The sequence below is a fragment of the Oncorhynchus clarkii genome, chromosome 26 (genome assembly GCF_045791955.1).
Source record: "Oncorhynchus clarkii lewisi isolate Uvic-CL-2024 chromosome 26, UVic_Ocla_1.0, whole genome shotgun sequence".
In the NCBI taxonomy this organism is placed as follows: domain Eukaryota; kingdom Metazoa; phylum Chordata; class Actinopteri; order Salmoniformes; family Salmonidae; genus Oncorhynchus; species Oncorhynchus clarkii.
The window spans coordinates 5,023,671-5,036,197 of NC_092172.1; positions in this window are offsets into that span (position 1 = coordinate 5,023,671).

Genomic DNA, 12,527 nt, shown 5'->3' on the forward strand with positions numbered 1-12,527 from the left:
AAAGATTTCCCAAGCTTTAAACATCCCAAGGAGCACTGTGCAAGCGATAATATTGAAATGGAAGGAGTATCAGACCACTGCAAATCTACCAAGACCTGGCCGTCCCTCTAAACTTTCAGCTCATACAAGGAGAAGACTGATCAGAGATGCAGCCAAGAGGCCCATGATCACTCTGGATGAACTGCAGAGATCTACAGCTGAGGTGGGAGACTCTGTCCATAGGACAACAATCAGTCGTATATTGCACAAATCTGGCCTTTATGGAAGAGTGGCAAGAAGAAAGCCATTTCTTAAAGATATCCATAAAAAGTGTTGTTTATAGTTTGCCACAAGCCACCTGGGAGACACACCAAACATGTGGAAGAAGGTGCTCTGGTCAGATGAAACCAAAATTGAACTTTTTGGCAACAATGCAAAACGTTATGTTTGGTGTAAAAGCAACACCCTGAACACACCATCCCCACTGTCAAACATGGTGGTGGCAGCATCATGGTTTGGGCCTGCTTTTCTTCAGCAGGGACAGGGAAGATGGTTAAAATTGATGGGAAGATGGATGGAGCCAAATACAGGACCATTCTGGAAGAAAACCTGATGGAGTCTGCAAAAGACCTGAGACTGGGACGGAGATTTGTCTTCCAACAAGACAATGATCCAAAACATAAAGCAAAATCTACAATGGAATGGTTCAAAAATAAACATATCCAGGTGTTAGAATGGCCAAGTCAAAGTCCAGACCTGAATCCAATCGAGAATCTGTGGAAAGAACTGAAAACTGCTGTTCACAAATGCTCTCCATCCAACCTCACTGAGCTCGAGCTGTTTTGCAAGGAGGAATGGGAAAAAATGTCAGTCTCTCGATGTGCAAAACTGATAGAGACATACACCAAGCGACTTACAGCTGTAATCGCAGCAAAAGGTGGAGCTACAAAGTATTAACTTAAGGGGGCTGAATAATTTTGCACGCCCAATTTTTCAGTTTTTGATTTGTTAAAAAAGTTTGAAATATCCAATAAATGTCGTTCCACTTCATGATTGTGTCCCACTTGTTGTTGATTCTTCACAAAAAATACAGTTTTATATCTTTATGTTTGAAGCCTGAAATGTGGCAAAAGGTCGCAAAGTTCAAGGGGGCCGAATACTTTCGCAAGGCACTGTATATGTGTACCTACAGTACCAGTCAAAAGTTTGAACACAACTACTCATTCAAGGGTTTTTCTTTATTTGTTACTATTTTCTACATTGTAGAATAATAGTGAAGAAGTCAAAACTATGAAATTTAAATCCGTTTTACCAAATTTCTATCAGCATGTTAAATGTGCAACCAGAGGAAAAATAACTCTGGACCACCTATACTCCATACACAGAGAGGCATACAAAGGTCTCCCTCACCCTCAATTTGGCAAATCTGACCATAATTCTATCCACCTGATTCCTGCTTACAAGCAACATTTAAAAGCAGGAAGCACCAGTGACTAGATCAATAAAAAAGTGTTTAGAGGAAGCAGATGCTAAGCTACAGGACTGTTTTGCTAGCACAGACTGGAATATGTTCCAGGATTCCTCCAATGGCATTGAGGAGAACACCACATATTTCATTGGCGTCATCAATAAGTGCATTGATGACGTTGTCCCACAGTGACAGTACATACATACCCCAACCAGAAGCCATGGAATACAGGCAGCATCCACACTGAGCTAAAGGCTACAGCTGCCACTTTCAAGGAGCGGGACTCTAACCTGGAAGCTTATAAGAAATCCCGCTATGCCCTCAGATGGACCATCAAACAGGCAAAGCATCAATACAGAACTAAGATCGAATCGTACTACACATCTCTCTGACACTCGTCGGATGTGGCAGGGCTTGTAAACCATTACAGACTACAAATGGAAGTACACCAGAGAGCTTCCCAGTGACACGAACCTACCACACGAGCTAAAATACTGCTATGCTCGCTTCGAGGCAAATAACACTGAAACATGCATGACAGCACCAGCTGTTCCGGAAGACTGTGTGATCATGCTCGCCACAGGTCAACATTCACAAGGCTGCAGAGCCAGTCGGATTACCAGGACGTGTACTCAAAGCATCCACTGACTGGTAATCATAGTTATCTGTCCTGACAGGTTGCATCACTGCCTGGTATGGCAACTGCTCGGCCTCCGACCACAAGGCACTACAGAGGGTAGCGCGTACGGCCCAGTACATCACCGGGGCCAAGCTTCCTGCCATCCAGGACCTCTATATCAAGCGGTATCAGAGGAAGGCCATAAACATCGTCAAAGACTTCAGCCACCCTATTCATAGGCTGTTCTCTCTGCTACCGCACGGCAAGCAGAACCGGAGCACCAAGTCTAGGTACCAGATGCTTCTAAACAGCTTCTACCTCCAAGCCATAAGACTCCTGAACAGCTAATCAAATGGCTACTCAGACTATTTGCACCCCCCACACTGCTACTACCTCTCTGTTATTATCTATGCATAGCCACTTTGACAACCCTACCTGCATGTACATAATTATCTCAATTACCTTGACACCAGTGCCCCCACACATTGACTCTGTACCAGTAACCCCTGTATATAGCCCCACTAATGTTATTCACTGCTTGTCACGTTCTTAACTTAGTTCCTTTGTGTTGTCTTTGTTTTAGTATGGTCAGGGCGTAGGTTGGAGTGGGCAGTCTATGTGCGTTTTCTATGATTTGGTATTTCTGTGTTTGGCCTGGTATGCTTCTCAATCAGAGGCAGGTGTCGTTAGTTGTCTCTGATTGAGAATCATACTTAGGTAGCCTTTTCCCACCTGTGTTTCGTGGGTGATTATTTTCTGTTCTGTGTTTTGTTTCACCGTTCAGGACTGTTCGTTTTGTCGTTTTATTGTTTTGTTTAGTGTTCTCGAGTTAAAATAAATATAATGATGAACACTTACCACGCTGCGCTTTGGTCCTCACCTCATTCCAACCACGAGTGTTACACTGCTGCTCTTTAATTTGTAGTTTTTCTTATCTCTTACTTTTTTCTTTATTATTTTTTTTTGAATTTTCAAATGCATCGTTGGTTAAGGGCTTGTAATTAAACATTTCACTGTAAGGTCTACATCTGTTGTATTCGGCGCATGTGACAAATACAATTTGATTTGATTTGACCAACTGGCAAATGTCTTCGCTGACATTTTCAACCTCTCCTTCTCTGAGTCTGTAATACCAACATGTTTTAAGCAGACCAGCATAGTCCCAGTGCCCAAGAACACTAAGGTAACCTGCCTAAATGAATACCGACCTGTAGCACTCACATCTGTAGCAAAGAAGTGCTTTGAAAGGCTGGTCATGGCTCACATCAACACCAACATCCCAGAAACCCTAGACCCACTCCAATTTGCATACCGCCCCAACAGATCCACAGATGATGCAATCTCTATTGCACTCCACATTGCCCTTTCACACCTGGACAAAAGGAACACCTATGTGAGAATGCTATTCATTGACTACAGCTCAGGATTCAACACCATAGTTCCCTCAAAGATCCTCTATAAGCTAAGGACCCTGGGACTAAACACCTCCCTCTGCAACTGGATCCTGGACATCCTGACGGGCCTCACCCTGGTGTTAAGGGTAGGTAATAACACATCAGCCACGCTGATCATCAACACATGGGCACCTCAGGGGTGCATGCTCAGTCCCCTCCTGTTCTCCCTATTCAGTCATGACTGCACAGCCAGGCATGACTCCAACACCATCATTAAATTTGCCGATGACACAACAGTGATATATATGCCTGATCACCAACAATGACGAGACAGCCTATTGGGAGGAGGTCAGAGACCTGGTCGTGTGGTGCAAGGACAACAACCTCTCCCTCATCGCAATCAAGACAAAGTAGATGATTGTGGACTACAGGAAAAACAGGACCGAGCATGCCCCCATTCTCATCGACAGGGCTGCAGTGGAGCAGGTTGAGAGCTTCAAGTTTGTTGGTGTCCACATCACCAACAAACTAACATGATCCAAGCACACCAAGACAATCGGGAAGAGGGCCCGACAAAACTTATTACCCCTCAGGAGCGGGAAAAGACTTGGCATGGGTCCTCAGATCCTCAAAAGTTTATATAGCTGCAGCATCAAGAGCATCCTGACGGGTTGCATCACTGCCTGGTATGGCAACTGCTTGGCCTCCGACCACAAGGCCTACAGAGGGTAGTGAAAACGGCCAAGCTTCCTTCCATCCAGGATCTCTATACCAGGTGGTGTCAGAGGAAATGCCCTAAAAATTGTCAAAGACTCTAGCCCTCTAGTCACAGACTGTACTCTCTGCTACCACACGGCAAGCGGTACCGGAGCGCCAAGTCTAGGTCCAAGAGGCTTCTAAGACTCCTGAACATCTAGTCAAATGGCTACCCAGTCTATGTGCAGTTTCCCAACCCCTCTTTACCCCACTGTACTCTCTGTTGTCATCTATACATTGTAATTTTAATAAATTGACCTACATGTACATACTACCTCAACTAACCGGTGCCCTTGCACATAGACTGTATCGGTACCCCACTGTATATAGTCTCAGTATTGTTATTTTACAGCTGCTCTTTCATTACTTGTTACGTTTATTTTCTATTCTTATCCGTATTTTTTTTTAAACTGCATTGTTGGTTAACGGGCTCGTAAGTAAGCAAGCGGGCTCGTAAGTAAGTAAGCATTTCACTGTTGTATTTGGCGCATGTGACTAATAGAATTAGATTTGATTTGAGAATGCCAAGAGTGTACAAAGCTATCATCAAGGCAAAGGGTGTCTACTTTGAAGAATCTCAAATATAACATATATTTTAATTTGTTTAACAATTTTTTGGTTACTACATGATTCCATATGTGTTATTTCATTGTTTTGATGTCTTCACTATTATTCTACAATGGAGAACATAGTAAAAAAAAAAACAAACAAGAATGAGTAGGCGTGTCCAAATTTTTGACTGGTACTGTATGTTAGCAATGTTGTATACAAAAATACAGTTAAACATCACACCCAATGTATAAAGCGATTACAACTGGAGCAGGCCAACCCTGCTGAAGGTCTAATGGGTGTGTAGGGTTCCCAGGGTTCCCAGCAATAATAATATGCATGTCAATCTCTCCTTGCTCAAAGTAGAGGAGAGATTGACTCCATCACTACTTGTATTTGTGAGAGGTGACATGTTGAAAGCACCGAGGTGTCTGTTTAAACTACTAGCACACATCTCAGACACCCATGCATACCCCACAAGACATGCCACCAGAGGTCTCTTCACAGTCCCCAAGTACAGAAAAGACTATGGGAGGAGCACAGTACTACATAGAGCCATGATTAGATGGAACTCTATTCCACATCAGGTAACTGACGCAAGCACTAGAATCAGATTTAAAAAACATTAACAAATACACCTTATGGAACAGCGGGGACTGTGAAGCAACATAAACATAGGCACAGACACATTCATACACACACAATAACATACGCACTATACACACAGGTACACATGGATTTTGTGTTGTAGATATGTGGTAGTAGAGTATGGGCCAGAGGACACACACTTAGTGTGTTGTGAATTATGTAATGAATGTATTGTAATGTTTTTAAAATTGTATAACTGCATTAATTTTGCCGGACCCCAGAAAGAGTCGCTGCTTCCTTGGCAGCAGCTAATGGGGATCCATTATAAATACAAATACCTGACTCAACTTATCAAACCTAATGAGTTGATAATCAAGTGTGCTATTGCTGGTCAGGAATAGAAGTCTGCTCACCCAGTAGATCAGGGATCAGTGCAGCAAGGCTGGCCACTGTTTTCTGTTGCTGTTGTTCACCTGAAATTGTGCTTTAGTAATAAAAAAAAAACTATTATTATCTATTGTTGTTTATACTAAGATGTCATTTTTTTTTGCTTATTTCTGCATTTTGAAGTGAGGAAGTTTTGATTATTTGAAGTGTTTGTTCTATTGTTGATTAATCACAGATCACATTGCTGTAATAAAGAGGGGAAGGGGTGCTAACATTACCACTTACGTGTTGGATGCTTAGTCTAACTGCACATCTTTGTGGCGTTCGTCTTCACAGTACAATCCTGTTCTGCCCTGAGTGGAAGAGTTGAGCTCTTCTCCAACACCATTCATCCATGAGGAACCTGTCCTGCACACTGCTACTACCTTGACAAACTGGCCTTGTCCCATTCCCCATAAGATTTGACTATTAATGCCTTTAATAAATGTTTGAGTTACAAATAATTTGTCTTAGATGATGTTTCAAACTAGCTTTGCCGTCCCATCCTCCGAAATGTTTCAAGTCACCGGCCTTCACTGATGCGTGTATGTGTATTAACATATTTTCCTACCTTATCAGGACCACAATGTGTGTGTGAGTGTGTGCTTTTGACTGTCCAATGCAACATGTGTCACACCATGGCCTATACACATTGTACAAAACATTAGGAACACTTGCTTTCCATGACATAGGCTGACCAGGTGAATCCAGGTAAAAGCTATGATCCCTTATTGATGTCACCTGTCAAATCCACTTCAAATCAGTGTAGATGTAGGGGAGGAGACAGGTTAAAGAAGGATCTTTAACCATTGAGACATGGATTGTATACATGTGCCATTCAGAGGGTGAAGAGCAAATATTGAAGTACCTTTGAACGGGGTATGGTAGTAGGTGCCAGGCGCACCGGTTTGAATTCAAGAACTGCAACGCTGATGGGTTTTCCACGCTCAATAGTTTCCTGTGTGTATCAAGAATGGCCCACCACCCAAAGGGTATCCAGCCAACTTGACACAACTGTGGGAAGCATTGGAGTCAACATGGGCCAGCATCCATGTGGAACGCTTTCGACACCTTGTAGAGTGCATGTCCCGACGGATTAAGGCTGTTCTGTTGGCAAAAGGTGTTCCTAATGTTATGTACACTCAGAGTATGTTTCCAAGACTACCGTTTTAAAAGGAGTATCTCTCGCTCTCTCTCTCTCTCTCTCTCTCTCTCTCTGTAATTAGCGTAATAATGAGGTAAGTATGAAAAGAAAACACAATAATAAAGTAATAATAACTGTGTGTATGAATGTAATTGGAATTGCTGGTTTGTATTGCTGAGTGTGGAGTATGTCGGTGTGGATTTATTATCGTTTATTATGACTCAATGTTAAAACAAATACAGGAGAGTTGAGTATGTACAGAAGGAGGAGAAGAGGGAACCTCTTACGTACATCCAGTGGCGATTTTAGCATGTAAATCTTGGTGGGATGCATGCCAGCAAAGCCCCTACACAACACAACACAACACTAAACAATACATTAATTGCACTATAACGCTGACAAACGGTGCCCACAACTGTTAGGGCCTACATAAAGTCCCAACAGCAGAGTCCCATTACCTTACCACTGCTACACCTGGCTTTCAGCAGAGCCTTGTCTGGCAGCGAAACAGTTAATTCAGCCTCATTTACTGCCTTTAAAAAAACATAGCTGATATGGTTTAAACAATTCAGATGTACAAACTATGACTTAAGGGGATGACGAGTGGGTAAGAGGCAATCAGGGTGAGGTATTAGGGTGAGGCACATAGAACGCCGTTTGGGTCTTGGTGTGTCAAAAAAGATAAACGTCATATAACACTATTTGACGTGTTAAATAAGCTTTTAATTTGACACGTCAAATAACATAATTCTATTATAGAATGTTGTGTGTGCTGAATTTGCACGTGCAAGCCAAGTGTCACCACTACTATCAGTAGCATTGACAAAAGCTGTACAAAAAAAAGTTTGCAAACGTACAAAAAAAGTTTGCAAACAAACACACACCGGCCACGAACGATGTGTTTACAATACCGTGTTTGTGATAATAGACCAAATTATTAGGGTGAGGCACATGGGCTACTAACAGGTTTTTACACAACATACACTTAGCATTACTTTCTTAGCTACAGTATACATATCACACAAGACATTTTTGGACTCACCTTGTGAAGGAAGCGCGTCGGTCCTTAGTGGGCAAAATTTGTCATCAAACTTTGTAATCTAAGTCTGGTATTCTCTGGATTTATGGTGGGAACTCGGGGAAAAACACAGCCACTCCATTGAATAGCAGGTTAACGTTTGTGGCTGCTTTGCAATGCTTGCAGTTAGCCACTGATTCCTTACAAATCACTCATTGCTGAATTTGCAATTTCCAACTTGTGTAATCTTTATGTCCGATGAACACCGATACGTTTTATCTATAATTTCTCTTCATTATTTCTCTTCACATGACAAGGATTAAAGAGGATTTGAAAGTAGATTGTCGACTTGATTCATGATGATGACTGCTAGCTAAGACTTTGAAAGTAAGATAATGACATGATCAGTCCAATCAAAGCTACTGTACATATAACTTGATTTGATGTCATTTTATCTGTGGCCAATGACATTGAGCCATCTATTGCAGGAACCAAAAGGCAGAAATGTTGGATGTCTACCCTTACTAAGGACTTAAACTTAGCGATATCTTAGTGTCCCCATGAGTGACAGAACACTGAGTCAATCACGGCTCAATGATCCTATTTTCTGCTGGCTCGCTCCACCATAGAAAGCACCGAGCTAGGCTGAAACACCTGCATTTTGGAGCTACCCCACTCAAGAAAAAAAAAGATACCATGTTTGTATGCAGATTTATTTACTCAATGATATATATATATTTTTTACGTTGTTTGCAAACTGATATGTGACACTTATTAATGCCAAAATAACATGCAAAACAGGCTCTGCCCCACCTGCCCTGAATGACGGGTCGCCACTGTGTACATCTGCCGTCTTTCATCTCTGCTGTGAAGGCAAATAATTGATTTTTGATTACTGTCATCCTCACAAACTGTGGGAGCTTCTTCAAACACAGCCTCTGCAATGGATGAAAACATTGTGTGTGTGTTTGTGTTTGCAAAGCCAGCACTGCTATCTGTAGAGGAAGTCAGCAACTCATCTCCTATCTCCTGTTTTGACTTCTATATTGAAATCACCAACGTATTCATGCATTTGATTAAATTCCTATCACCCCGAAATTAACGTACACAAGAAATGAACACATGCGCGCATGCAGGCACACACACAGACACACACACAGCGGTGTGATGCTGACTCTTTCCCAGCCCTGTCTCCTCTCTGAAACATCATCAAGCAGGGACATCATGCCCTTCACCATCCCCCCTGCCTGGCACAATCAGAGAGTGCATAGAGAGCTAGGCTTGAGCAGAGTGAGCACCCTACCACAACAAGGACAGGGGTGAGGAAGAGGGGGGAGGGGGGTTAAGGGATTGAGTGGATGGGATGAGTGGAAAGTAATGATGGTAATGATGAGGCAGAAGGGGGTCTGTGTACTTGAGTAATAAGTAATAAGGAGCAGCATGATCTGGAGTTTTCAGAACGTTTTAAATAGGATGAAAGAAATAAATCAGTGGTGAAAAGTACTTAAGTAAAAATACTTGAAAGTACTACTTAAGTCGTTTTTTGGGGTATCTGTACTTTACTATTTATATTTTGACAACTTTTACTTCACTATATGCCTGAATAAAATAATGTATTTTTTAATCCATATACAGTATTTTCCTTGACACCCAAAAGTTCCCATTACATTTTGAATGTTTGGCAGGACAGGAAAATTGTCCAATTCACACACTTGTCAAGAGAACATCCCCGATCATCCTTACTGCATCTGATATGGCGGACTCACTAAACACAAACGCTTTGCTTGTAAATTATGTCTGCATGTTGGAGTGTGTCCCTGACAATCATAAAAATAAAAAAAAGAATATAGTGCTGTCTGGTTTGCTAAATATAAGGAATTTAAAATTATTTATACTTTGATACTTAAGTATATTTTAGCAATTCAATTTACTTTTGATACTTAAGTATATTTAAAACCAAATACTTTTAGACTTTTACTCAAGTAGTATTTTACTGGGTGATTGTCGCTTTGACTTATTTTCTAGTAAGGAATCTTTACTTTTACTCAAGTTTGACAATTGCGTTGTTTTCCCTCCACTTAAAGAAATACTACTCTACTTCTCTGCAACAACTGAACATCCTAGCTCCTCCTGCAACTTCCCTCACGTTCTTTTTTATCAACTGGCTACTTTTTGCTTTTGTTTGACCACCACCTCTGCCAATAAAAAACTGGAATGCAGCGATACAGTAGCGGAGTGTGTGCATGTGTGCATATGCGTGTGTGCTTGTGTGTGTCTGTCCGTCTGTGTGTGTTCACCCAGCAACACTTCTTGCATCCCTAACTTTATAGGGAAACCCTGTAATACAATGTGGGAGTCCAGTAAAATCCTCCCATGGAGTAGGAGTAGGACACATTCATGGTGGGTATGGCCTGTAAAGTTCCCACCAAGCCAGAACACAAAATCCCTTGTTGAAGCTTCATTCCGCAAGTTGTGCACTGAAATCGGGTCTGAAATATACTCAGACATGAAGCTGGGTTGTTGCCTTTCTCGGAGGTGAAGAGGGAAAAACAGCATTCAATGCACTAAATAATCATATAATTTCCTCTATTTTAGAAGCGGAAACAATAACATTAAATGGAGATTTATAAATCTATATTTCAACAGCTGCTATGCGTCCTCACCGCTTATTGAGGTTCAGCCAGCACACTCAGTCTTTGTCCTTAAGGAAGACTAATATAAACACAGAAGTACATTAATTAAGATATGAGGAATCATCTCACGTCTCACTAATCACTATGCATTAGAGAGAGGATTAGGTTGTGTTATGAGTTGTTGGATAAGAAGATGAGGTGGGTAATGTCTTGTCTGTGTGTGCGCTTGTGTGTGCACGAGCGTGTGTGTGTGTGTTTCCAGTCATTGATACTGACTGAACACAAATGGATGTTAGAGAATGGGAAACATTGTTTCCTTTTAACGTCAGATTGTAAACAGCTTCAAAACAAAGGCTTGGAGAGGGAGGGCTGGGAAAAAGCACGCTGTAAGAATCTGGACTGGACAAGAGTCACACTCCCACTCTAAAAATGACCATATTTTATCTCCAATCAAATCTTCAATTCATGTAAATAATATATACACTTCCAGTCGAAGATTGTTGAACGCCTACTCATTCAAGGGTTTTTCTTTATTTTTAATAATAGTGAAGACATCAAAACTATGAAATAACACATGGAATCATGTAGTAAGTAAAAAAGTAAACAAGTAAACAAATCGAAATATATTTTATATTTGAGATTCTTCAAATAGCAACCCTTTGCCTTGATCACAGCTTTTCACACTCTTGGCATTCTCTCAACCAGCTTCTTTATTTCTTTATTTTTTATTAATTTTATTTCACCTTTATTTAACCAGGTGAACAAGTTCTCATTTACAACTGCGACCTGGCCAAGATAAAGCATAGCAGTGCGACAAAAACAACAACACAGAGTTACACATGGGATAAACAAATTGTACAATAGTACAATAGAAAGAAAGAAAAAAACTATAGAAAAATCTATATACAGTGTGTGCAAATGTAGTAAGATTAGGCTATGGCAATAAATAGGCCATAGTGGCAAAATAATTACAATTTAGCATTAACGCTGGAGTGATGGATCTGCAGATGATGATGTGCAAGTATAGATACTGGGGTGCAAAAGAGCAAAAATAAATAACTATTTGGGGAATGAGGTAGATGGGTGGGCTATTTACAGATGGGCTGTGTACAGCTGCAGTGATCGGTAAGCTGCTCTGACAGCTGATGCTTAAAATTAGTGAGGGAGATATGAGTCTCCAGCTTCAGTGATTTTTGCAATTCGCTTCACCTGGAATGCTTTTCCAACAGTCGTAAAGGAGTTCCCACATATGCTGAGCATTTGTTGGCTGCTTTTCCTATACTCTGCGGTCCGACTCATCCCAAACCATCTCAATTTGGTTGAGGGGTATTGAGGAGGCCAGGTCATCTGATGCAGCACTCCATCACTCTCCTTCTTGGTAAAATAACCCTGACACGGCCTGGAGATGTATTGGGTTATTGTACTGTTCAAAAACAAATTATAGTTCCACTAAGCCCAAACCAGATTGGATGGCGTATCGCTGCAGGATGCTTTGGTAGCCAGACCTCTTTGAGTCAGTGATCTGGCAGAGAGCCTTGGTCTCATGACGCGCGCTCCCGACAGAGTTACCTCTCATTCCAGTGCCTTTCTGAAGACAAAGGAATTCTCAGAATGGAACATTATTGATGTTTTATGTTAAAAACATCCTAACGATTGATTCCATACATCGTTTGACATGTTTCTAAAGGACTGTAACAGAACTTTTCAAGTTTTTGTCTGGATGAAATGCTCGCGCCTCATGAAGATGGATTACTGGGCTGAACACGCTAACAACAAGTGGCTATTTGGACATAAATTATGGAACTTTATGGAACAAGTCAGTCATTTATTGTCGAACTGGGATTCCTGGGAGTGCCTTCTGATGAAGATCATCAAAGGTAAGTGAATATTTATGGTGTTGTTTCTAACTTTGTTGATTCCAAAATGGCGGATATTCCTCTGGCTGTTTTGGGT